Source organism: Hyperolius riggenbachi, chromosome 3, assembly GCF_040937935.1.
Source record: "Hyperolius riggenbachi isolate aHypRig1 chromosome 3, aHypRig1.pri, whole genome shotgun sequence".
Taxonomy (NCBI): Eukaryota; Metazoa; Chordata; class Amphibia; order Anura; family Hyperoliidae; genus Hyperolius; species Hyperolius riggenbachi.
Window position 1 is genome coordinate 41,626,971 of NC_090648.1, and position 26,265 is coordinate 41,653,235.

A 26,265-nucleotide genomic window follows, 5' to 3' on the forward strand; every position below is an offset into this window, starting at 1 on the left:
ATAACATGATCAGTATTCCTTTGAATGCGTTTTTTGACCCAAATCAAGGTGTACCTAACAGCAACTGGACACGATCTAGAAGAAATTATCGGCAATTTCTATTTACTAATTCCTCAGTGATGAGCAATTTGAATAGCTTGTCACATAGTAAACACACAAGTATGCCTCCAGAATCTCTTCTCTCAATTGTTTGCAATATACGTAGCTAGCTCCTGAACTAGCCTGTTTTTCCCAAGACCGATATCTCACCAGAGTGGAATACGAAAGAAGCCACGGTTCAATTTCCTTTTTAGACCTGATGCAAATTTTTGATTGTGCGTGAAATTCCAAAATTGTCTTGAGCAGGGTTTGTTCTTGTCTGCAGAGATCTAGACAGCTATTTGCAAAGTCTCGGTTTAGACCTCAGGAAATTCCAGGTGTGGTCTAGGAAGTATAGCATATTTTTAAATGTACTCACATCTAATGATGGTCAATGAGATGATTAAAATTCTGGCTTGTTTTAAATTGTACAGAGTTAAGAACTGGGGAAATCAAATCGACCTTCAGCCATTTCTTAGTGACGCACTTTCAAACCCCCAATTTTTTGAACATGTCATTGACTATTTCTACTCACCACTGGTAACTACAAGTCAAATGCAGTGTCATTGTAGATTGTCAATACCCAAATGTAATCTTCCCATTTCAATGGTATGGTTCTGAGCTGTCAAATACACCAACCTATTGCAAAGTACCACTTTAGAACTCATCCCTAATCCCATGTGTGGTGAAATACTGTATATTTTTCCCTTCATTTACCCGCAATCAGTACAACACTTATTTAGTGTCTCTGGTTGGTGCCAAAGCTTTACTTAGTTAAACTATTGTAGTGAAATGCAAATGCTTTGGTCTGATTGCTATTAAAATACCGAGAGCGCTGTGAGCAGGATTTGAACCTGCGCGGGAATATCCCATTGGATTTCGAGTCCAACGCCTTAACCACTCGGCCATCACAGCTTGCTTTCTGCTGTACAAATTACACTTTAAAAATACTTTGTCACTTGCAGAAACATTTTGCTAGGCCTAAGGTGGCTTCAGGTACTCTGGAAACAGCCGTTTCCTTAAACCAGGTGTGACAGTTTTCAGCATTGCGCAAATAAAAATGAAACTCTGCTGAGACTTGTGGTGGTTCAAGTCATGGGGAGACACCAGTTTCCTCAAACTTAGTATGAAGGTTTTTAGAATTACTGCAACAAAAACTACTCCAAACACATCAATACAATATTGCCAGTTATAGGCATAAAATGATGAATATTCCTGTGACTGTTTGCATTTCTGCAGTGTGGAGAAGTCAGTTTCTTCAAACCAGGTATGAAAAGTTTCAGCATAGCTGCAAACAACTTCCAAATAAGTCTACAAAGTCTTGCTAGATAGAGGCATAACATGATCAGTATTCCTTTGAATGCGTTTATTGACCCAAATCAAGGTGTACCTAACAGCAACTGGACACGATCTAGAAGAAATTATCGGCAATTTCTATTTACTAATTCCTCAGTGATGAGCAATTTGAATAGCTTGTCACATAGTAAACACACAAGTATGCCTCCAGAATCTCTTCTCTCAATTGTTTGCAATATACGTAGCTAGCTCCTGAACTAGCCTGTTTTTCCCAAGACCGATATCTCACCAGAGTGGAATACGAAAGAAGCCACGGTTCAATTTCCTTTTTAGACCTGATGCAAATTTTTGATTGTGCGTGAAATTCCAAAATTGTCTTGAGCAGGGTTTGTTCTTATCTGCAGAGATCTGGACAGCTATTTGCAAAGTCTCGGTTTAGACCTCAGGAAATTCCAGGTGTGGTCTAGGAAGTATAGCATATTTTTAAATGTACTCACATCTAATGATGGTCAATGAGATGATTCAAATTCTGGCTTGTTTTAAATTGTACAGAGTTAAGAACTGGGGAAATCAAATCGACCTTCAGCCATTTCTTAGTGACGCACTTTCAAACCCCCAATTTTTTGAACATGTCATTGACTATTTCTACTCACCACTGGTAACTACAAGTCAAATGCAGTGTCATTGTAGATTGTCAATACCCAAATGTAATCTTCCCATTACAATGGTATGGTTCTGAGCTGTCAAATACACCAACCTATTGCAAAGTACCACTTTAGAACTCATCCCTAATCCCATGTGTGGTGAAATACTGTATATTTTTCCCTTCATTTACCCGCAATCAGTACAACACTTATTTAGTGTCTCTGGTTGGTGCCAAAGCTTTACTTAGTTAAACTATTGTAGTGAAATGCAAATGCTTTGGTCTGATTGCTATTAAAATACCCAGAGCGCTGTGAGCAGGATTTGAACCTGCGCGGGAATATCCCATTGGATTTCGAGTCCAACGCCTTAACCACTCGGCCATCACAGCTTGTTTTCTGCTGTACAAATTACACTTTAAAAATACTTTGTCACTTGCAGAAACATTTTGCTAGGCCTAAGGTGGCTTCAGGTACTCTGGAAACAGCTGTTTCCTTAAACCAGGTGTGACAGTTTTCAGCATTGCGCAAATAAAAATGAAACTCTGCTGAGACTTGTGGTGGTTCAAGTCATGGGGAGACACCAGTTTCCTCAAACTTAGTATGAAGGATTTTAGAATTACTGCAACAAAAACTACTCCAAACACATCAATACAATATTGCCAGTTATAGGCATAAAATGATGAATATTCCTGTGACTGTTTGCATTTCTGCAGTGTGGAGAAGTCAGTTTCTTCAAACCAGGTATGAAAAGTTTCAGCATAGCTGCAAACAACTTCCAAATAAGTCTACAAAGTCTTGCTAGATAGAGGCATAACATGATCAGTATTCCTTTGAATGCGTTTTTTGACCCAAATCAAGGTGTACCTAACAGCAACTGGACACGATCTAGAAGAAATTATCGGCAATTTCTATTTACTAATTCCTCAGTGATGAGCAATTTGAATAGCTTGTCACATAGTAAACACACAAGTATGCCTCCAGAATCTCTTCTCTCAATTGTTTGCAATATACGTAGCTAGCTCCTGAACTAGCCTGTTTTTCCCAAGACCGATATCTCACCAGAGTGGAATACGAAAGAAGCCACGGTTCAATTTCCTTTTTAGACCTGATGCAAATTTTTGATTGTGCGTGAAATTCCAAAATTGTCTTGAGCAGGGTTTGTTCTTGTCTGCAGAGATCTAGACAGCTATTTGCAAAGTCTCGGTTTAGACCTCAGGAAATTCCAGGTGTGGTCTAGGAAGTATAGCATATTTTTAAATGTACTCACATCTAATGATGGTCAATGAGATGATTAAAATTCTGGCTTGTTTTAAATTGTACAGAGTTAAGAACTGGGGAAATCAAATCGACCTTCAGCCATTTCTTAGTGACGCACTTTCAAACCCCCAATTTTTTGAACATGTCATTGACTATTTCTACTCACCACTGGTAACTACAAGTCAAATGCAGTGTCATTGTAGATTGTCAATACCCAAATGTAATCTTCCCATTTCAATGGTATGGTTCTGAGCTGTCAAATACACCAACCTATTGCAAAGTACCACTTTAGAACTCATCCCTAATCCCATGTGTGGTGAAATACTGTATATTTTTCCCTTCATTTACCCGCAATCAGTACAACACTTATTTAGTGTCTCTGGTTGGTGCCAAAGCTTTACTTAGTTAAACTATTGTAGTGAAATGCAAATGCTTTGGTCTGATTGCTATTAAAATACCGAGAGCGCTGTGAGCAGGATTTGAACCTGCGCGGGAATATCCCATTGGATTTCGAGTCCAACGCCTTAACCACTCGGCCATCACAGCTTGCTTTCTGCTGTACAAATTACACTTTAAAAATACTTTGTCACTTGCAGAAACATTTTGCTAGGCCTAAGGTGGCTTCAGGTACTCTGGAAACAGCCGTTTCCTTAAACCAGGTGTGACAGTTTTCAGCATTGCGCAAATAAAAATGAAACTCTGCTGAGACTTGTGGTGGTTCAAGTCATGGGGAGACACCAGTTTCCTCAAACTTAGTATGAAGGTTTTTAGAATTACTGCAACAAAAACTACTCCAAACACATCAATACAATATTGCCAGTTATAGGCATAAAATGATGAATATTCCTGTGACTGTTTGCATTTCTGCAGTGTGGAGAAGTCAGTTTCTTCAAACCAGGTATGAAAAGTTTCAGCATAGCTGCAAACAACTTCCAAATAAGTCTACAAAGTCTTGCTAGATAGAGGCATAACATGATCAGTATTCCTTTGAATGCGTTTATTGACCCAAATCAAGGTGTACCTAACAGCAACTGGACACGATCTAGAAGAAATTATCGGCAATTTCTATTTACTAATTCCTCAGTGATGAGCAATTTGAATAGCTTGTCACATAGTAAACACACAAGTATGCCTCCAGAATCTCTTCTCTCAATTGTTTGCAATATACGTAGCTAGCTCCTGAACTAGCCTGTTTTTCCCAAGACCGATATCTCACCAGAGTGGAATACGAAAGAAGCCACGGTTCAATTTCCTTTTTAGACCTGATGCAAATTTTTGATTGTGCGTGAAATTCCAAAATTGTCTTGAGCAGGGTTTGTTCTTATCTGCAGAGATCTGGACAGCTATTTGCAAAGTCTCGGTTTAGACCTCAGGAAATTCCAGGTGTGGTCTAGGAAGTATAGCATATTTTTAAATGTACTCACATCTAATGATGGTCAATGAGATGATTCAAATTCTGGCTTGTTTTAAATTGTACAGAGTTAAGAACTGGGGAAATCAAATCGACCTTCAGCCATTTCTTAGTGACGCACTTTCAAACCCCCAATTTTTTGAACATGTCATTGACTATTTCTACTCACCACTGGTAACTACAAGTCAGATGCAGTGTCATTGTAGATTGTCAATACCCAAATGTAATCTTCCCATTACAATGGTATGGTTCTGAGCTGTCAAATACACCAACCTATTGCAAAGTACCACTTTAGAACTCATCCCTAATCCCATGTGTGGTGAAATACTGTATATTTTTCCCTTCATTTACCCGCAATCAGTACAACACTTATTTAGTGTCTCTGGTTGGTGCCAAAGCTTTACTTAGTTAAACTATTGTAGTGAAATGCAAATGCTTTGGTCTGATTGCTATTAAAATACCCAGAGCGCTGTAAACAGGATTTGAACCTGCGTGGGAATATCCCATTGGATTTCGAGTCCAACGCTTTAACCTCTCTGCCATCACAGCTTGCTTTCTGCTGTACAAATTACACTTTAAAAATACTTTGTCACTTGCAGAAACATTTTGCTAGGCCTAAGGTGGCTTCAGGTACTCTGGAAACAGCCGTTTCCTTAAACCAGGTGTGACAGTTTTCAGCATTGCGCAAATAAAAATGAAACTCTGCTGAGACTTGTGGTGGTTCAAGTCATGGGGAGACACCAGTTTCCTCAAACTTAGTATGAAGGTTTTTAGAATTACTGCAACAAAAACTACTCCAAACACATCAATACAATATTGCCAGTTATAGGCATAAAATGATGAATATTCCTGTGACTGTTTGCATTTCTGCAGTGTGGAGAAGTCAGTTTCTTCAAACCAGGTATGAAAAGTTTCAGCATAGCTGCAAACAACTTCCAAATAAGTCTACAAAGTCTTGCTAGATAGAGGCATAACATGATCAGTATTCCTTTGAATGCGTTTATTGACCCAAATCAAGGTGTACCTAAGAGCAACTGGACACGATCTAGAAGAAATGTCCTTACCCTTATCGGCAATTTCTATTTACTAATTCCTCAGTGATGAGCAATTTGAATAGCTTGTCACATAGTAAACACACAAGTATGCCTCCAGAATCTCTTCTCTCAATTGTTTGCAATATACGTAGCTAGCTCCTGAACTAGCCTGTTTTTCCCAAGCCCGATATCTCACCAGAGTGGAATACGAAAGAAGCCACGGTTCAATTTCCTTTTTAGACCTGATGCAAATTTTTGATTGTGCGTGAAATTCCAAAATTGTCTTGAGCAGGGTTTGTTCTTATCTGCAGAGATCTGGACAGCTATTTGCAAAGTCTCGGTTTAGACCTCAGGAAATTCCAGGTGTGGTCTAGGAAGTATAGCATATTTTTAAATGTACTCACATCTAATGATGGTCAATGAGATGATCCAAATTCTGGCTTGTTTTAAATTGTACAGAGTTAAGAACTGGGGAAATCAAATCGACCTTCAGCCATTTCTTACTGACGCACTTTTAAACCCCCAATTTTTTGCACATGTCATTGATTATTTCTACTCACCACTGGTAACTACAAATCAAATGCAGTGTCATTGTAGATTGTCAATACCCAAATGTAATCTTCCCATTACAATGGTATGGTTCTGAGCTGTCAAATACACCAACCTATTGCAAAGTACCACTTTAGAACTCATCCCTAAGCCCATGTGTGGTGAAATACTGTATATTTTTCCCTTCATTTACCCGCAATCAGTACAACACTTATTTAGTGTCTCTGGTTGGTGCCAAAGCTTTACTTAGTTAAACTATTGTAGTGAAATGCAAATGCTTTGGTCTGATTGCTATTAAAATACCCAGAGCGCTGTGAGCAGAATTTGAACCTGCGTGGGAATATCCCATTGGATTTCGAGTCCAACGCCTTAACCACTCGGCCATCACAGCTTGCTTTCTGCTGTACAAATTACACTTTAAAAATACTTTGTCACTTGCAGAAACATTTTGCTAGGCCTAAGGTGGCTTCAGGTACTCTGGAAACAGCCGTTTCCTTAAACCAGGTGTGACAGTTTTCAGCATTGCGCAAATAAAAATGAAACTCTGCTGAGACTTGTGGTGGTTCAAGTCATGGGGAGACACCAGTTTCCTCAAACTTAGTATGAAGGTTTTTAGAATTACTGCAACAAAAACTACTCCAAACACATCAATACAATATTGCCAGTTATAGGCATAAAATGATGAATATTCCTGTGACTGTTTGCATTTCTGCAGTGTGGAGAAGTCAGTTTCTTCAAACCAGGTATGAAAAGTTTCAGCATAGCTGCAAACAACTTCCAAATAAGTCTACAAAGTCTTGCTAGATAGAGGCATAACATGATCAGTATTCCTTTGAATGCGTTTATTGACCCAAATCAAGGTGTACCTAACAGCAACTGGACACGATCTAGAAGAAATTATCGGCAATTTCTATTTACTAATTCCTCAGTGATGAGCAATTTGAATAGCTTGTCACATAGTAAACACACAAGTATGCCTCCAGAATCTCTTCTCTCAATTGTTTGCAATATACGTAGCTAGCTCCTGAACTAGCCTGTTTTTCCCAAGACCGATATCTCACCAGAGTGGAATACGAAAGAAGCCACGGTTCAATTTCCTTTTTAGACCTGATGCAAATTTTTGATTGTGCGTGAAATTCCAAAATTGTCTTGAGCAGGGTTTGTTCTTGTCTGCAGAGATCTGGACAGCTATTTGCAAAGTCTCGGTTTAGACCTCAGGAAATTCCAGGTGTGGTCTAGGAAGTATAGCATATTTTTAAATGTACTCACATGTAATGATGGTCAATGAGATGATTCAAATTCTGGCTTGTTTTAAATTGTACAGAGTTAAGAACTGGGGAAATCAAATCGACCTTCAGCCATTTCTTAGTGACGCACTTTCAAACCCCCAATTTTTTGAACATGTCATTGACTATTTCTACTCACCACTGGTAACTACAAGTCAGATGCAGTGTCATTGTAGATTGTCAATACCCAAATGTAATCTTCCCATTACAATGGTATGGTTCTGAGCTGTCAAATACACCAACCTATTGCAAAGTACCACTTTAGAACTCATCCCTAATCCCATGTGTGGTGAAATACTGTATATTTTTCCCTTCATTTACCCGCAATCAGTACAACACTTATTTAGTGTCTCTGGTTGGTGCCAAAGCTTTACTTAGTTAAACTATTGTAGTGAAATGCAAATGCTTTGGTCTGATTGCTATTAAAATTCCCAGAGCACTGTGAGCAGGATTTGAACCTGCGCGGGAATATCCCATTGGATTTCGAGTCCAACGCTTTAACCTCTCTGCCATCACAGCTTGCTTTCTGCTGTACAAATTACACTTTAAAAATACTTTGTCACTTGCAGAAACATTTTGCTAGGCCTAAGGTGGCTTCAGGTACTCTGGAAACAGCCGTTTCCTTAAACCAGGTGTGACAGTTTTCAGCATTGCGCAAATAAAAATGAAACTCTGCTGAGACTTGTGGTGGTTCAAGTCATGGGGAGACACCAGTTTCCTCAAACTTAGTATGAAGGTTTTTAGAATTACTGCAACAAAAACTACTCCAAACACATCAATACAATATTGCCAGTTATAGGCATAAAATGATGAATATTCCTGTGACTGTTTGCATTTCTGCAGTGTGGAGAAGTCAGTTTCTTCAAACCAGGTATGAAAAGTTTCAGCATAGCTGCAAACAACTTCCAAATAAGTCTACAAAGTCTTGCTAGATAGAGGCATAACATGATCAGTATTCCTTTGAATGCGTTTATTGACCCAAATCAAGGTGTACCTAACAGCAACTGGACACGATCTAGAAGAAATGTCCTTACCCTTATCGGCAATTTCTATTTACTAATTCCTCAGTGATGAGCAATTTGAATAGCTTGTCACATAGTAAACACACAAGTATGCCTCCAGAATCTCTTCTCTCAATTGTTTGCAATATACGTAGCTAGCTCCTGAACTAGCCTGTTTTTCCCAAGACCGATATCTCACCAGAGTGGAATACGAAAGAAGCCACGGTTCAATTTCCTTTTTAGACCTGATGCAAATTTTTGATTGTGCGTGAAATTCCAAAATTGTCTTGAGCAGGGTTTGTTCTTGTCTGCAGAGATCTAGACAGCTATTTGCAAAGTCTCGGTTTAGACCTCAGGAAATTCCAGGTGTGGTCTAGGAAGTATAGCATATTTTTAAATGTACTCACATCTAATGATGGTCAATGAGATGATTCAAATTCTGGCTTGTTTTAAATTGTACAGAGTTAAGAACTGGGGAAATCAAATCGACCTTCAGCCATTTCTTAGTGACGCACTTTCAAACCCCCAATTTTTTGAACATGTCATTGACTATTTCTACTCACCACTGGTAACTACAAGTCAAATGCAGTGTCATTGTAGATTGTCAATACCCAAATGTAATCTTCCCATTTCAATGGTATGGTTCTGAGCTGTCAAATACACCAACCTATTGCAAAGTACCACTTTAGAACTCATCCCTAATCCCATGTGTGGTGAAATACTGTATATTTTTCCCTTCATTTACCCGCAATCAGTACAACACTTATTTAGTGTCTCTGGTTGGTGCCAAAGCTTTACTTAGTTAAACTATTGTAGTGAAATGCAAATGCTTTGGTCTGATTGCTATTAAAATACCGAGAGCGCTGTGAGCAGGATTTGAACCTGCGCGGGAATATCCCATTGGATTTCGAGTCCAACGCCTTAACCACTCGGCCATCACAGCTTGCTTTCTGCTGTACAAATTACACTTTAAAAATACTTTGTCACTTGCAGAAACATTTTGCTAGGCCTAAGGTGGCTTCAGGTACTCTGGAAACAGCCGTTTCCTTAAACCAGGTGTGACAGTTTTCAGCATTGCGCAAATAAAAATGAAACTCTGCTGAGACTTGTGGTGGTTCAAGTCATGGGGAGACACCAGTTTCCTCAAACTTAGTATGAAGGTTTTTAGAATTACTGCAACAAAAACTACTCCAAACACATCAATACAATATTGCCAGTTATAGGCATAAAATGATGAATATTCCTGTGACTGTTTGCATTTCTGCAGTGTGGAGAAGTCAGTTTCTTCAAACCAGGTATGAAAAGTTTCAGCATAGCTGCAAACAACTTCCAAATAAGTCTACAAAGTCTTGCTAGATAGAGGCATAACATGATCAGTATTCCTTTGAATGCGTTTATTGACCCAAATCAAGGTGTACCTAACAGCAACTGGACACGATCTAGAAGAAATTATCGGCAATTTCTATTTACTAATTCCTCAGTGATGAGCAATTTGAATAGCTTGTCACATAGTAAACACACAAGTATGCCTCCAGAATCTCTTCTCTCAATTGTTTGCAATATACGTAGCTAGCTCCTGAACTAGCCTGTTTTTCCCAAGACCGATATCTCACCAGAGTGGAATACGAAAGAAGCCACGGTTCAATTTCCTTTTTAGACCTGATGCAAATTTTTGATTGTGCGTGAAATTCCAAAATTGTCTTGAGCAGGGTTTGTTCTTGTCTGCAGAGATCTGGACAGCTATTTGCAAAGTCTCGGTTTAGACCTCAGGAAATTCCAGGTGTGGTCTAGGAAGTATAGCATATTTTTAAATGTACTCACATCTAATGATGGTCAATGAGATGATTCAAATTCTGGCTTGTTTTAAATTGTACAGAGTTAAGAACTGGGGAAATCAAATCGACCTTCAGCCATTTCTTAGTGACGCACTTTCAAACCCCCAATTTTTTGCACATGTCATTGACTATTTCTACTCACCACTGGTAACTACAAGTCAGATGCAGTGTCATTGTAGATTGTCAATACCCAAATGTAATCTTCCCATTACAATGGTATGGTTCTGAGCTGTCAAATACACCAACCTATTGCAAAGTACCACTTTAGAACTCATCCCTAATCCCATGTGTGGTGAAATACTGTATATTTTTCCCTTCATTTACCCGCAATCAGTACAACACTTATTTAGTGTCTCTGGTTGGTGCCAAAGCTTTACTTAGTTAAACTATTGTAGTGAAATGCAAATGCTTTGGTCTGATTGCTATTAAAATACCCAGAGCGCTGTAAACAGGATTTGAACCTGCGTGGGAATATCCCATTGGATTTCGAGTCCAACGCTTTAACCTCTCTGCCATCACAGCTTGCTTTCTGCTGTACAAATTACACTTTAAAAATACTTTGTCACTTGCAGAAACATTTTGCTAGGCCTAAGGTGGCTTCAGGTACTCTGGAAACAGCCGTTTCCTTAAACCAGGTGTGACAGTTTTCAGCATTGCGCAAATAAAAATGAAACTCTGCTGAGACTTGTGGTGGTTCAAGTCATGGGGAGACACCAGTTTCCTCAAACTTAGTATGAAGGTTTTTAGAATTACTGCAACAAAAACTACTCCAAACACATCAATACAATATTGCCAGTTATAGGCATAAAATGATGAATATTCCTGTGACTGTTTGCATTTCTGCAGTGTGGAGAAGTCAGTTTCTTCAAACCAGGTATGAAAAGTTTCAGCATAGCTGCAAACAACTTCCAAATAAGTCTACAAAGTCTTGCTAGATAGAGGCATAACATGATCAGTATTCCTTTGAATGCGTTTATTGACCCAAATCAAGGTGTACCTAAGAGCAACTGGACACGATCTAGAAGAAATGTCCTTACCCTTATCGGCAATTTCTATTTACTAATTCCTCAGTGATGAGCAATTTGAATAGCTTGTCACATAGTAAACACACAAGTATGCCTCCAGAATCTCTTCTCTCAATTGTTTGCAATATACGTAGCTAGCTCCTGAACTAGCCTGTTTTTCCCAAGCCCGATATCTCACCAGAGTGGAATACGAAAGAAGCCACGGTTCAATTTCCTTTTTAGACCTGATGCAAATTTTTGATTGTGCGTGAAATTCCAAAATTGTCTTGAGCAGGGTTTGTTCTTATATGCAGAGATCAAGACAGCTATTTGCAAAGTCTCGGTTTAGACCTCAGGAAATTCCAGGTGTGGTCTAGGAAGTATAGCATATTTTTAAATGTACTCACATCTAATGATGGTCAATGAGATGATCCAAATTCTGGCTTGTTTTAAATTGTACAGAGTTAAGAACTGGGGAAATCAAATCGACCTTCAGCCATTTCTTACTGACGCACTTTTAAACCCCCAATTTTTTGCACATGTCATTGATTATTTCTACTCACCACTGGTAACTACAAATCAAATGCAGTGTCATTGTAGATTGTCAATACCCAAATGTAATCTTCCCATTACAATGGTATGGTTCTGAGCTGTCAAATACACCAACCTATTGCAAAGTACCACTTTAGAACTCATCCCTAAGCCCATGTGTGGTGAAATACTGTATATTTTTCCCTTCATTTACCCGCAATCAGTACAACACTTATTTAGTGTCTCTGGTTGGTGCCAAAGCTTTACTTAGTTAAACTATTGTAGTGAAATGCAAATGCTTTGGTCTGATTGCTATTAAAATACCCAGAGCGCTGTGAGCAGAATTTGAACCTGCGTGGGAATATCCCATTGGATTTCGAGTCCAACGCCTTAACCACTCGGCCATCACAGCTTGCTTTCTGCTGTACAAATTACACTTTAAAAATACTTTGTCACTTGCAGAAACATTTTGCTAGGCCTAAGGTGGCTTCAGGTACTCTGGAAACAGCCGTTTCCTTAAACCAGGTGTGACAGTTTTCAGCATTGCGCAAATAAAAATGAAACTCTGCTGAGACTTGTGGTGGTTCAAGTCATGGGGAGACACCAGTTTCCTCAAACTTAGTATGAAGGTTTTTAGAATTACTGCAACAAAAACTACTCCAAACACATCAATACAATATTGCCAGTTATAGGCATAAAATGATGAATATTCCTGTGACTGTTTGCATTTCTGCAGTGTGGAGAAGTCAGTTTCTTCAAACCAGGTATGAAAAGTTTCAGCATAGCTGCAAACAACTTCCAAATAAGTCTACAAAGTCTTGCTAGATAGAGGCATAACATGATCAGTATTCCTTTGAATGCGTTTATTGACCCAAATCAAGGTGTACCTAACAGCAACTGGACACGATCTAGAAGAAATTATCGGCAATTTCTATTTACTAATTCCTCAGTGATGAGCAATTTGAATAGCTTGTCACATAGTAAACACACAAGTATGCCTCCAGAATCTCTTCTCTCAATTGTTTGCAATATACGTAGCTAGCTCCTGAACTAGCCTGTTTTTCCCAAGACCGATATCTCACCAGAGTGGAATACGAAAGAAGCCACGGTTCAATTTCCTTTTTAGACCTGATGCAAATTTTTGATTGTGCGTGAAATTCCAAAATTGTCTTGAGCAGGGTTTGTTCTTGTCTGCAGAGATCTGGACAGCTATTTGCAAAGTCTCGGTTTAGACCTCAGGAAATTCCAGGTGTGGTCTAGGAAGTATAGCATATTTTTAAATGTACTCACATGTAATGATGGTCAATGAGATGATTCAAATTCTGGCTTGTTTTAAATTGTACAGAGTTAAGAACTGGGGAAATCAAATCGACCTTCAGCCATTTCTTAGTGACGCACTTTCAAACCCCCAATTTTTTGAACATGTCATTGACTATTTCTACTCACCACTGGTAACTACAAGTCAGATGCAGTGTCATTGTAGATTGTCAATACCCAAATGTAATCTTCCCATTACAATGGTATGGTTCTGAGCTGTCAAATACACCAACCTATTGCAAAGTACCACTTTAGAACTCATCCCTAATCCCATGTGTGGTGAAATACTGTATATTTTTCCCTTCATTTACCCGCAATCAGTACAACACTTATTTAGTGTCTCTGGTTGGTGCCAAAGCTTTACTTAGTTAAACTATTGTAGTGAAATGCAAATGCTTTGGTCTGATTGCTATTAAAATTCCCAGAGCACTGTGAGCAGGATTTGAACCTGCGCGGGAATATCCCATTGGATTTCGAGTCCAACGCTTTAACCTCTCTGCCATCACAGCTTGCTTTCTGCTGTACAAATTACACTTTAAAAATACTTTGTCACTTGCAGAAACATTTTGCTAGGCCTAAGGTGGCTTCAGGTACTCTGGAAACAGCCGTTTCCTTAAACCAGGTGTGACAGTTTTCAGCATTGCGCAAATAAAAATGAAACTCTGCTGAGACTTGTGGTGGTTCAAGTCATGGGGAGACACCAGTTTCCTCAAACTTAGTATGAAGGTTTTTAGAATTACTGCAACAAAAACTACTCCAAACACATCAATACAATATTGCCAGTTATAGGCATAAAATGATGAATATTCCTGTGACTGTTTGCATTTCTGCAGTGTGGAGAAGTCAGTTTCTTCAAACCAGGTATGAAAAGTTTCAGCATAGCTGCAAACAACTTCCAAATAAGTCTACAAAGTCTTGCTAGGTAGAGGCATTACATGATCAGTATTCCTTTGAATGCGTTTATTGACCCAAATCAAGGTGTACCTAAGAGCAACTGGACACGATCTAGAAGAAATGTCCTTACCCTTATCGGCAATTTCTATTTACTAATTCCTCAGTGATGAGCAATTTGAATAGCTTGTCACATAGTAAACACACAAGTATGCCTCCAGAATCTCTTCTCTCAATTGTTTGCAATATACGTAGCTAGCTCCTGAACTAGCCTGTTTTTCCCAAGACCGATATCTCACCAGAGTGGAATACGAAAGAAGCCACGGTTCAATTTCCTTTTTAGACCTGATGCAAATTTTTGATTGTGCGTGAAATTCCAAAATTGTCTTGAGCAGGGTTTGTTCTTGTCTGCAGAGATCTGGACAGCTATTTGCAAAGTCTCGGTTTAGACCTCAGGAAATTCCAGGTGTGGTCTAGGAAGTATAGCATATTTTTAAATGTACTCACATCTAATGATGGTCAATGAGATGATTCAAATTCTGGCTTGTTTTAAATTGTACAGAGTTAAGAACTGGGGAAATCAAATCGACCTTCAGCCATTTCTTAGTGACGCACTTTCAAACCCCCAATTTTTTGCACATGTCATTGACTATTTCTACTCACCACTGGTAACTACAAGTCAAATGCAGTGTCATTGTAGATTGTCAATACCCAAATGTAATCTTCCCATTACAATGGTATGGTTCTGAGCTGTCAAATACACCAACCTATTGCAAAGTACCACTTTAGAACTCATCCCTAATCCCATGTGTGGTGAAATACTGTATATTTTTCCCTTCATTTACCCGCAATCAGTACAACACTTATTTAGTGTCTCTGGTTGGTGCCAAAGCTTTACTTAGTTAAACTATTGTAGTGAAATGCAAATGCTTTGGTCTGATTGCTATTAAAATACCCAGAGCGCTGTGAGCAGGATTTGAACCTGCGCGGGAATATCCCATTGGATTTCGAGTCCAACGCCTTAACCACTCGGCCATCACAGCTTGCTTTCTGCTGTACAAATTACACTTTAAAAATACTTTGTCACTTGCAGAAACATTTTGCTAGGCCTAAGGTGGCTTCAGGTACTCTGGAAACAGCCGTTTCCTTAAACCAGGTGTGACAGTTTTCAGCATTGCGCAAATAAAAATGAAACTCTGCTGAGACTTGTGGTGGTTCAAGTCATGGGGAGACACCAGTTTCCTCAAACTTAGTATGAAGGTTTTTAGAATTACTGCAACAAAAACTACTCCAAACACATCAATACAATATTGCCAGTTATAGGCATAAAATGATGAATATTCCTGTGACTGTTTGCATTTCTGCAGTGTGGAGAAGTCAGTTTCTTCAAACCAGGTATGAAAAGTTTCAGCATAGCTGCAAACAACTTCCAAATAAGTCTACAAAGTCTTGCTAGATAGAGGCATAACATGATCAGTATTCCTTTGAATGCGTTTATTGACCCAAATCAAGGTGTACCTAACAGCAACTGGACACGATCTAGAAGAAATGTCCTTACCCTTATCGGCAATTTCTATTTACTAATTCCTCAGTGATGAGCAATTTGAATAGCTTGTCACATAGTAAACACACAAGTATGCCTCCAGAATCTCTTCTCTCAATTGTTTGCAATATACGTAGCTAGCTCCTGAACTAGCCTGTTTTTCCCAAGACCGATATCTCACCAGAGTGGAATACGAAAGAAGCCACGGTTCAATTTCCTTTTTAGACCTGATGCAAATTTTTGATTGTGCGTGAAATTCCAAAATTGTCTTGAGCAGGGTTTGTTCTTGTCTGCAGAGATCTGGACAGCTATTTGCAAAGTCTCGGTTTAGACCTCAGGAAATTCCAGGTGTGGTCTAGGAAGTATAGCATATTTTTAAATGTACTCACATCTAATGATGGTCAATGAGATGATTAAAATTCTGGCTTGTTTTAAATTGTACAGAGTTAAGAACTGGGGAAATCAAATCGACCTTCAGCCATTTCTTAGTGACGCACTTTCAAACCCCCAATTTTTTGAACATGTCATTGACTATTTCTACTCACCACTGGTAACTACAAGTCAAATGCAGTGTCATTGTAGATTGTCAATACCCAAATGTAATCTTCCCATTACAATGGTATGGTTCTGAGCTGTCAAATACACCAACCTATTGCAAAGTACCACTTTAGAACTCATCCCTAATCCCATGTGTGGTGAAATACTGTATATTTTTCCCTTCATTTACCCGCAATCAGTACAACACTTATTTAGTGTCTCTGGTTGGTGCCAAAGCTTTACTTAGTTAAACTATTGTAGTGAAATGCAAATGCTTTGGTCTGATTGCTATTAAAATACCCAGAGCGCTGTGAGCAGGATTTGAACCTGCGCGGGAATATCCCATTGGATTTCGAGTCCAACGCCTTAACCACTCGGCCATCACAGCTTGCTTTCTGCTGTACAAATTACACTTTAAAAATACTTTGTCACTTGCAGAAACATTTTGCTAGGCCTAAGGTGGCTTCAGGTACTCTGGAAACAGCCGTTTCCTTAAACCAGGTGTGACATTTTTCAGCATTGCGCAAATAAAAATGAAACTCTGCTGAGACTTGTGGTGGTTCAAGTCATGGGGAGACACCAGTTTCCTCAAACTTAGTATGAAGGTTTTTAGAATTACTGCAACAAAAACTACTCCAAACACATCAATACAATATTGCCAGTTATAGGCATAAAATGATGAATATTCCTGTGACTGTTTGCATTTCTGCAGTGTGGAGAAGTCAGTTTCTTCAAACCAGGTATGAAAAGTTTCAGCATAGCTGCAAACAACTTCCAAATAAGTCTACAATGTCTTGCTAGATAGAGGCATAACATGATCAGTATTCCTTTGAATGCGTTTATTGACCCAAATCAAGGTGTACCTAAGAGCAACTGGACACGATCTAGAAGAAATGTCCTTACCCTTATCGGCAATTTCTATTTACTAATTCCTCAGTGATGAGCAATTTGAATAGCTTGTCACATAGTAAACACACAAGTATGCCTCCAGAATCTCTTCTCTCAATTGTTTGCAATATACGTAGCTAGCTCCTGAACTAGCCTGTTTTTCCCAAGACCGATATCTCACCAGAGTGGAATACGAAAGAAGCCACGGTTCAATTTCCTTTTTAGACCTGATGCAAATTTTTGATTGTGCGTGAAATTCCAAAATTGTCTTGAGCAGGGTTTGTTCTTGTCTGCAGAGATCTGGACAGCTATTTGCAAAGTCTCGGTTTAGACCTCAGGAAATTCCAGGTGTGGTCTAGGAAGTATAGCATATTTTTAAATGTACTCACATCTAATGATGGTCAATGAGATGATTCAAATTCTGGCTTGTTTTAAATTGTACAGAGTTAAGAACTGGGGAAATCAAATCGACCTTCAGCCATTTCTTAGTGACGCACTTTCAAACCCCCAATTTTTTGAACATGTCATTGACTATTTCTACTCACCACTGGTAACTACAAGTCAAATGCAGTGTCATTGTAGATTGTCAATACCCAAATGTAATCTTCCCATTACAATGGTATGGTTCTGAGCTGTCAAATACACCAACCTATTGCAAAGTACCACTTTAGAACTCATCCCTAATCCCATGTGTGGTGAAATACTGTATATTTTTCCCTTCATTTACCCGCAATCAGTACAACACTTATTTAGTGTCTCTGGTTGGTGCCAAAGCTTTACTTAGTTAAACTATTGTAGTGAAATGCAAATGCTTTGGTCTGATTGCTATTAAAATACCCAGAGCGCTGTGAGCAGGATTTGAACCTGCGCGGGAATATCCCATTGGATTTCAAGTCTAATGCCTTAACCACTCGGCCATCACAGCTTGCTTTCTGCTGTACAAATTACACTTTAAAAATACTTTGTCACTTGCAGAAACATTTTGCTAGGCCTAAGGTGGCTTCAGGTACTCTGGAAACAGCCGTTTCCTTAAACCAGGTGTGACAGTTTTCAGCATTGCGCAAATAAAAATGAAACTCTGCTGAGACTTGTGGTGGTTCAAGTCATGGGGAGACACCAGTTTCCTCAAACTTAGTATGAAGGTTTTTAGAATTACTGCAACAAAAACTACTCCAAACACATCAATACAATATTGCCAGTTATAGGCATAAAATGATGAATATTCCTGTGACTGTTTGCATTTCTGCAGTGTGGAGAAGTCAGTTTCTTCAAACCAGGTATGAAAAGTTTCAGCATAGCTGCAAACAACTTCCAAATAAGTCTACAAAGTCTTGCTAGGTAGAGGCATAACATGATCAGTATTCCTTTGAATGCGTTTATTGACCCAAATCAAGGTGTACCTAACAGCAACTGGACACGATCTAGAAGAAATGTCCTTACCCTTATCGGCAATTTCTATTTACTAATTCCTCAGTGATGAGCAATTTAAATAGCTTGTCACATAATAAACACACAAGTATGCCTCCAGAATCTCTTCTCTCAATTATTTAAAATATACGTAGCTAGCTCCTGAACTAGCCTGTTTTTCCCAAGACCGATATCTCACCAGAGTGGAATACGAAAGAAGCCACGGTTCAATTTCCTTTTTAGACCTGATGCAAATTTTTGATTGTGCGTGAAATTCCAAAATTGTCTTGAGCAGGGTTTGTTCTTGTCTGCAGAGATCTGGACAGCTATTTGCAAAGTCTCGGTTTAGACCTCAGGAAATTCCAGGCGTGGTCTAGGAAGTATAGCATATTTTTAAATGTACTCACATCTAATGAAGGTCAATGAGATGATCCAAATTCTGGCTTGTTTTAAATTGTACAGAGTTAAGAACTGGGGAAATCAAATTGACCTTCAGCCATTTCTTAGTGACGCACTTTCAAACCCCCAATTTTTTGAACATGTCATTGACTATTTCTACTCACCACTGGTAACTACAAGTCAAATGCAGTGTCATTGTAGATTGTCAATACCCAAATGTAATCTTCCCATTACAATGGTATGGTTCTGAGCTGTCAAATACACCAACCTATTGCAAAGTACCACTTTAGAACTCATCCCTAATCCCATGTGTGGTGAAATACTGTATATTTTTCCCTTCATTTACCCGCAATCAGTACAACACTTATTTAGTGTCTCTGGTTGGTGCCAAAGCTTTACTTAGTTAAACTATTGTAGTGAAATGCAAATGCTTTGGTCTGATTGCTATTAAAATACCAAGAGCGCTGTGAGCAGGATTTGAACCTGCACGGGAATCTTCCATTGGATTTCAAGTCCAACGCCTTAACCACTCGGCCATCACAGCTTGCTGTCTGCTGTACAAATTACACTTTAAAAATACTTTGTCACTTGCAGAAACATTTTGCTAGGCCTAAGGTGGCTTCAGGTACTCTGGAAACAGCCGTTTCCTTAAACCAGGTGTGACAGTTTTCAGCATTGCGCAAATAAAAATGAAACTCTGCTGAGACTTGTGGTGGTTCAAGTCATGGGGAGACACCAGTTTCCTCAAACTTAGTATGAAGGTTTTTAGAATTACTGCAACAAAAACTACTCCAAACACATCAATACAATATTGCCAGTTATAGGCATAAAATGATGAATATTCCTGTGACTGTTTGCATTTCTGCAGTGTGGAGAAGTCAGTTTCTTCAAACCAGGTATGAAAAGTTTCAGCATAGCTGCAAACAACTTCCAAATAAGTCTACAAAGTCTTGCTAGATAGAGGCATAACATGATCAGTATTCCTTTGAATGCGTTTATTGACCCAAATCAAGGTGTACCTAACAGCAACTGGACACGATCTAGAAGAAATGTCCTTACCCTTATCGGCAATTTCTATTTACTAATTCCTCAGTGATGAGCAATTTGAATAGCTTGTCACATAGTAAACACACAAGTATGCCTCCAGAATCTCTTCTCTCAATTGTTTGCAATATACGTAGCTAGCTCCTGAACTAGCCTGTTTTTCCCAAGACCGATATCTCACCAGAGTGGAATACGAAAGAAGCCACGGTTCAATTTCCTTTTTAGACCTGATGCAAATTTTTGATTGTGCGTGAAATTCCAAAATTGTCTTGAGCAGGGTTTGTTCTTGTCTGCAGAGATCTGGACAGCTATTTGCAAAGTCTCGGTTTAGACCTCAGGAAATTCCAGGTGTGGTCTAGGAAGTATAGCATATTTTTAAATGTACTCACATCTAATGATGGTCAATGAGATGATTCAAATTCTGGCTTGTTTTAAATTGTACAGAGTTAAGAACTGGGGAAATCAAATCGACCTTCAGCCATTTCTTAGTGACGCACTTTCAAACCCCCAATTTTTTGCACATGTCATTGACTATTTCTACTCACCACTGGTAACTACAAGTCAAATGCAGTGTCATTGTAGATTGTCAATACCCAAATGTAATCTTCCCATTACAATGGTATGGTTCTGAGCTGTCAAATACACCAACCTATTGCAAAGTACCACTTTAGAACTCATCCCTAATCCCATGTGTGGTGAAATACTGTATATTTTTCCCTTCATTTACCCGCAATCAGTACAACACTTATTTAGTGTCTCTGGTTGGTGCCAAAGCTTTACTTAGTTAAACTATTGTAGTGAAATGCAAATGCTTTGGTCTGATTGCTATTAAAATACCCAGAGCGCTGTGAGCAGGATTTGAACCTGCGCGGGAATATCCCATTGGATTTCGAGTCCAACGCCTTAACCACTCGGCCATCACAGCTTGCTTTCTGCTGTACAAATTACACTTTAAAAATACTTTGTCACTTGCAGAAACATTTTGCTAGGCCTAAGGTGGCTTCAGGTACTCTGGAAACAGCCGTTTCCTTAAACCAGGTGTGACATTTTTCAGCATTGCGCAAATAAAAATGAAACTCTGCTGAGACTTGTGGTGGTTCAAGTCATGGGGAGACACCAGTTTCCTCAAACTTAGTATGAAGGTTTTTAGAATTACTGCAACAAAAACTACTCCAAACACATCAATACAATATTGCCAGTTATAGGCATAAAATGATGAATATTCCTGTGACTGTTTGCATTTCTGCAGTGTGGAGAAGTCAGTTTCTTCAAACCAGGTATGAAAAGTTTCAGCATAGCTGCAAACAACTTCCAAATAAGTCTACAATGTCTTGCTAGATAGAGGCATAACATGATCAGTATTCCTTTGAATGCGTTTATTGACCCAAATCAAGGTGTACCTAAGAGCAACTGGACACGATCTAGAAGAAATGTCCTTACCCTTATCGGCAATTTCTATTTACTAATTCCTCAGTGATGAGCAATTTGAATAGCTTGTCACATAGTAAACACACAAGTATGCCTCCAGAATCTCTTCTCTCAATTGTTTGCAATATACGTAGCTAGCTCCTGAACTAGCCTGTTTTTCCCAAGACCGATATCTCACCAGAGTGGAATACGAAAGAAGCCACGGTTCAATTTCCTTTTTAGACCTGATGCAAATTTTTGATTGTGCGTGAAATTCCAAAATTGTCTTGAGCAGGGTTTGTTCTTGTCTGCAGAGATCTGGACAGCTATTTGCAAAGTCTCGGTTTAGACCTCAGGAAATTCCAGGTGTGGTCTAGGAAGTATAGCATATTTTTAAATGTACTCACATCTAATGATGGTCAATGAGATGATTCAAATTCTGGCTTGTTTTAAATTGTACAGAGTTAAGAACTGGGGAAATCAAATCGACCTTCAGCCATTTCTTAGTGACGCACTTTCAAACCCCCAATTTTTTGAACATGTCATTGACTATTTCTACTCACCACTGGTAACTACAAGTCAAATGCAGTGTCATTGTAGATTGTCAATACCCAAATGTAATCTTCCCATTACAATGGTATGGTTCTGAGCTGTCAAATACACCAACCTATTGCAAAGTACCACTTTAGAACTCATCCCTAATCCCATGTGTGGTGAAATACTGTATATTTTTCCCTTCATTTACCCGCAATCAGTACAACACTTATTTAGTGTCTCTGGTTGGTGCCAAAGCTTTACTTAGTTAAACTATTGTAGTGAAATGCAAATGCTTTGGTCTGATTGCTATTAAAATACCCAGAGCGCTGTGAGCAGGATTTGAACCTGCGCGGGAATATCCCATTGGATTTCGAGTCCAACGCCTTAACCACTCGGCCATCACAGCTTGCTTTCTGCTGTACAAATTACACTTTAAAAATACTTTGTCACTTGCAGAAACATTTTGCTAGGCCTAAGGTGGCTTCAGGTACTCTGGAAACAGCCGTTTCCTTAAACCAGGTGTGACATTTTTCAGCATTGCGCAAATAAAAATGAAACTCTGCTGAGACTTGTGGTGGTTCAAGTCATGGGGAGACACCAGTTTCCTCAAACTTAGTATGAAGGTTTTTAGAATTACTGCAACAAAAACTACTCCAAACACATCAATACAATATTGCCAGTTATAGGCATAAAATGATGAATATTCCTGTGACTGTTTGCATTTCTGCAGTGTGGAGAAGTCAGTTTCTTCAAACCAGGTATGAAAAGTTTCAGCATAGCTGCAAACAACTTCCAAATAAGTCTACAATGTCTTGCTAGATAGAGGCATAACATGATCAGTATTCCTTTGAATGCGTTTATTGACCCAAATCAAGGTGTACCTAAGAGCAACTGGACACGATCTAGAAGAAATGTCCTTACCCTTATCGGCAATTTCTATTTACTAATTCCTCAGTGATGAGCAATTTGAATAGCTTGTCACATAGTAAACACACAAGTATGCCTCCAGAATCTCTTCTCTCAATTGTTTGCAATATACGTAGCTAGCTCCTGAACTAGCCTGTTTTTCCCAAGACCGATATCTCACCAGAGTGGAATACGAAAGAAGCCACGGTTCAATTTCCTTTTTAGACCTGATGCAAATTTTTGATTGTGCGTGAAATTCCAAAATTGTCTTGAGCAGGGTTTGTTCTTGTCTGCAGAGATCTGGACAGCTATTTGCAAAGTCTCGGTTTAGACCTCAGGAAATTCCAGGTGTGGTCTAGGAAGTATAGCATATTTTTAAATGTACTCACATCTAATGATGGTCAATGAGATGATTCAAATTCTGGCTTGTTTTAAATTGTACAGAGTTAAGAACTGGGGAAATCAAATCGACCTTCAGCCATTTCTTAGTGACGCACTTTCAAACCCCCAATTTTTTGAACATGTCATTGACTATTTCTACTCACCACTGGTAACTACAAGTCAAATGCAGTGTCATTGTAGATTGTCAATACCCAAATGTAATCTTCCCATTACAATGGTATGGTTCTGAGCTGTCAAATACACCAACCTATTGCAAAGTACCACTTTAGAACTCATCCCTAATCCCATGTGTGGTGAAATACTGTATATTTTTCCCTTCATTTACCCGCAATCAGTACAACACTTATTTAGTGTCTCTGGTTGGTGCCAAAGCTTTACTTAGTTAAACTATTGTAGTGAAATGCAAATGCTTTGGTCTGATTGCTATTAAAATACCCAGAGCGCTGTGAGCAGGATTTGAACCTGCGCGGGAATATCCCATTGGATTTCAAGTCTAATGCCTTAACCACTCGGCCATCACAGCTTGCTTTCTGCTGTACAAATTACACTTTAAAAATACTTTGTCACTTGCAGAAACATTTTGCTAGGCCTAAGGTGGCTTCAGGTACTCTGGAAACAGCCGTTTCCTTAAACCAGGTGTGACAGTTTTCAGCATTGCGCAAATAAAAATGAAACTCTGCTGAGACTTGTGGTGGTTCAAGTCATGGGGAGACACCAGTTTCCTCAAACTTAGTATGAAGGTTTTTAGAATTACTGCAACAAAAACTACTCCAAACACATCAATACAATATTGCCAGTTATAGGCATAAAATGATGAATATTCCTGTGACTGTTTGCATTTCTGCAGTGTGGAGAAGTCAGTTTCTTCAAACCAGGTATGAAAAGTTTCAGCATAGCTGCAAACAACTTCCAAATAAGTCTACAAAGTCTTGCTAGGTAGAGGCATAACATGATCAGTATTCCTTTGAATGCGTTTATTGACCCAAATCAAGGTGTACCTAACAGCAACTGGACACGATCTAGAAGAAATGTCCTTACCCTTATCGGCAATTTCTATTTACTAATTCCTCAGTGATGAGCAATTTAAATAGCTTGTCACATAATAAACACACAAGTATGCCTCCAGAATCTCTTCTCTCAATTATTTAAAATATACGTAGCTAGCTCCTGAACTAGCCTGTTTTTCCCAAGACCGATATCTCACCAGAGTGGAATACGAAAGAAGCCACGGTTCAATTTCCTTTTTAGACCTGATGCAAATTTTTGATTGTGCGTGAAATTCCAAAATTGTCTTGAGCAGGGTTTGTTCTTGTCTGCAGAGATCTGGACAGCTATTTGCAAAGTCTCGGTTTAGACCTCAGGAAATTCCAGGCGTGGTCTAGGAAGTATAGCATATTTTTAAATGTACTCACATCTAATGAAGGTCAATGAGATGATCCAAATTCTGGCTTGTTTTAAATTGTACAGAGTTAAGAACTGGGGAAATCAAATTGACCTTCAGCCATTTCTTAGTGACGCACTTTCAAACCCCCAATTTTTTGAACATGTCATTGACTATTTCTACTCACCACTGGTAACTACAAGTCAAATGCAGTGTCATTGTAGATTGTCAATACCCAAATGTAATCTTCCCATTACAATGGTATGGTTCTGAGCTGTCAAATACACCAACCTATTGCAAAGTACCACTTTAGAACTCATCCCTAATCCCATGTGTGGTGAAATACTGTATATTTTTCCCTTCATTTACCCGCAATCAGTACAACACTTATTTAGTGTCTCTGGTTGGTGCCAAAGCTTTACTTAGTTAAACTATTGTAGTGAAATGCAAATGCTTTGGTCTGATTGCTATTAAAATACCAAGAGCGCTGTGAGCAGGATTTGAACCTGCGCGGGAATCTTCCATTGGATTTCAAGTCCAACGCCTTAACCACTCGGCCATCACAGCTTGCTGTCTGCTGTACAAATTACACTTTAAAAATACTTTGTCACTTGCAGAAACATTTTGCTAGGCCTAAGGTGGCTTCAGGTACTCTGGAAACAGCCGTTTCCTTAAACCAGGTGTGACAGTTTTCAGCATTGCGCAAATAAAAATGAAACTCTGCTGAGACTTGTGGTGGTTCAAGTCATGGGGAGACACCAGTTTCCTCAAACTTAGTATGAAGGTTTTTAGAATTACTGCAACAAAAACTACTCCAAACACATCAATACAATATTGCCAGTTATAGGCATAAAATGATGAATATTCCTGTGACTGTTTGCATTTCTGCAGTGTGGAGAAGTCAGTTTCTTCAAACCAGGTATGAAAAGTTTCAGCATAGCTGCAAACAACTTCCAAATAAGTCTACAAAGTCTTGCTAGATAGAGGCATAACATGATCAGTATTCCTTTGAATGCGTTTATTGACCCAAATCAAGGTGTACCTAACAGCAACTGGACACGATCTAGAAGAAATGTCCTTACCCTTATCGGCAATTTCTATTTACTAATTCCTCAGTGATGAGCAATTTGAATAGCTTGTCACATAGTAAACACACAAGTATGCCTCCAGAATCTCTTCTCTCAATTGTTTGCAATATACGTAGCTAGCTCCTGAACTAGCCTGTTTTTCCCAAGACCGATATCTCACCAGAGTGGAATACGAAAGAAGCCACGGTTCAATTTCCTTTTTAGACCTGATGCAAATTTTTGATTGTGCGTGAAATTCCAAAATTGTCTTGAGCAGGGTTTGTTCTTGTCTGCAGAGATCTGGACAGCTATTTGCAAAGTCTCGGTTTAGACCTCAGGAAATTCCAGGTGTGGTCTAGGAAGTATAGCATATTTTTAAATGTACTCACATCTAATGATGGTCAATGAGATGATTCAAATTCTGGCTTGTTTTAAATTGTACAGAGTTAAGAACTGGGGAAATCAAATCGACCTTCAGCCATTTCTTAGTGACGCACTTTCAAACCCCCAATTTTTTGCACATGTCATTGACTATTTCTACTCACCACTGGTAACTACAAGTCAAATGCAGTGTCATTGTAGATTGTCAATACCCAAATGTAATCTTCCCATT

At 38.9% G+C, this 26,265-nt stretch overlaps 18 non-coding genes across 18 annotated transcripts; all 18 read right to left on the reverse strand.

Moving 5' to 3' along the window:
• Positions 1–911: 911 nt before the first annotated feature.
• Positions 912–993, reverse strand: TRNAS-CGA (transfer RNA serine (anticodon CGA)). The gene has a single exon. It is a non-coding gene; the product is annotated as a tRNA-Ser (tRNA).
• A 1,332-nt stretch (positions 994–2,325) lies between these two features.
• TRNAS-CGA (transfer RNA serine (anticodon CGA)) lies at positions 2,326–2,407 on the reverse strand. The gene has a single exon. It is a non-coding gene; the product is annotated as a tRNA-Ser (tRNA).
• Positions 2,408–3,739: 1,332 nt separating this feature from the next.
• TRNAS-CGA (transfer RNA serine (anticodon CGA)) lies at positions 3,740–3,821 on the reverse strand. The gene has a single exon. It is a non-coding gene; the product is annotated as a tRNA-Ser (tRNA).
• Positions 3,822–5,153: 1,332 nt separating this feature from the next.
• Positions 5,154–5,235, reverse strand: TRNAS-CGA (transfer RNA serine (anticodon CGA)). Its single transcript has one exon. It is a non-coding gene; the product is annotated as a tRNA-Ser (tRNA).
• Positions 5,236–6,578: 1,343 nt separating this feature from the next.
• TRNAS-CGA (transfer RNA serine (anticodon CGA)) lies at positions 6,579–6,660 on the reverse strand. The gene has a single exon. It is a non-coding gene; the product is annotated as a tRNA-Ser (tRNA).
• A 1,332-nt stretch (positions 6,661–7,992) lies between these two features.
• Positions 7,993–8,074, reverse strand: TRNAS-CGA (transfer RNA serine (anticodon CGA)). The gene has a single exon. It is a non-coding gene; the product is annotated as a tRNA-Ser (tRNA).
• A 1,343-nt stretch (positions 8,075–9,417) lies between these two features.
• On the reverse strand, positions 9,418–9,499 carry TRNAS-CGA (transfer RNA serine (anticodon CGA)). The gene has a single exon. It is a non-coding gene; the product is annotated as a tRNA-Ser (tRNA).
• A 1,332-nt stretch (positions 9,500–10,831) lies between these two features.
• On the reverse strand, positions 10,832–10,913 carry TRNAS-CGA (transfer RNA serine (anticodon CGA)). Its single transcript has one exon. It is a non-coding gene; the product is annotated as a tRNA-Ser (tRNA).
• A 1,343-nt stretch (positions 10,914–12,256) lies between these two features.
• On the reverse strand, positions 12,257–12,338 carry TRNAS-CGA (transfer RNA serine (anticodon CGA)). Its single transcript has one exon. It is a non-coding gene; the product is annotated as a tRNA-Ser (tRNA).
• A 1,332-nt stretch (positions 12,339–13,670) lies between these two features.
• Positions 13,671–13,752, reverse strand: TRNAS-CGA (transfer RNA serine (anticodon CGA)). Its single transcript has one exon. It is a non-coding gene; the product is annotated as a tRNA-Ser (tRNA).
• Positions 13,753–15,095: 1,343 nt separating this feature from the next.
• Positions 15,096–15,177, reverse strand: TRNAS-CGA (transfer RNA serine (anticodon CGA)). Its single transcript has one exon. It is a non-coding gene; the product is annotated as a tRNA-Ser (tRNA).
• A 1,343-nt stretch (positions 15,178–16,520) lies between these two features.
• On the reverse strand, positions 16,521–16,602 carry TRNAS-CGA (transfer RNA serine (anticodon CGA)). The gene has a single exon. It is a non-coding gene; the product is annotated as a tRNA-Ser (tRNA).
• A 1,343-nt stretch (positions 16,603–17,945) lies between these two features.
• TRNAS-UGA (transfer RNA serine (anticodon UGA)) lies at positions 17,946–18,027 on the reverse strand. Its single transcript has one exon. It is a non-coding gene; the product is annotated as a tRNA-Ser (tRNA).
• Positions 18,028–19,370: 1,343 nt separating this feature from the next.
• TRNAS-UGA (transfer RNA serine (anticodon UGA)) lies at positions 19,371–19,452 on the reverse strand. The gene has a single exon. It is a non-coding gene; the product is annotated as a tRNA-Ser (tRNA).
• Positions 19,453–20,795: 1,343 nt separating this feature from the next.
• On the reverse strand, positions 20,796–20,877 carry TRNAS-CGA (transfer RNA serine (anticodon CGA)). The gene has a single exon. It is a non-coding gene; the product is annotated as a tRNA-Ser (tRNA).
• Positions 20,878–22,220: 1,343 nt separating this feature from the next.
• Positions 22,221–22,302, reverse strand: TRNAS-CGA (transfer RNA serine (anticodon CGA)). The gene has a single exon. It is a non-coding gene; the product is annotated as a tRNA-Ser (tRNA).
• A 1,343-nt stretch (positions 22,303–23,645) lies between these two features.
• TRNAS-UGA (transfer RNA serine (anticodon UGA)) lies at positions 23,646–23,727 on the reverse strand. Its single transcript has one exon. It is a non-coding gene; the product is annotated as a tRNA-Ser (tRNA).
• Positions 23,728–25,070: 1,343 nt separating this feature from the next.
• On the reverse strand, positions 25,071–25,152 carry TRNAS-UGA (transfer RNA serine (anticodon UGA)). Its single transcript has one exon. It is a non-coding gene; the product is annotated as a tRNA-Ser (tRNA).
• Positions 25,153–26,265: the final 1,113 nt, after the last annotated feature.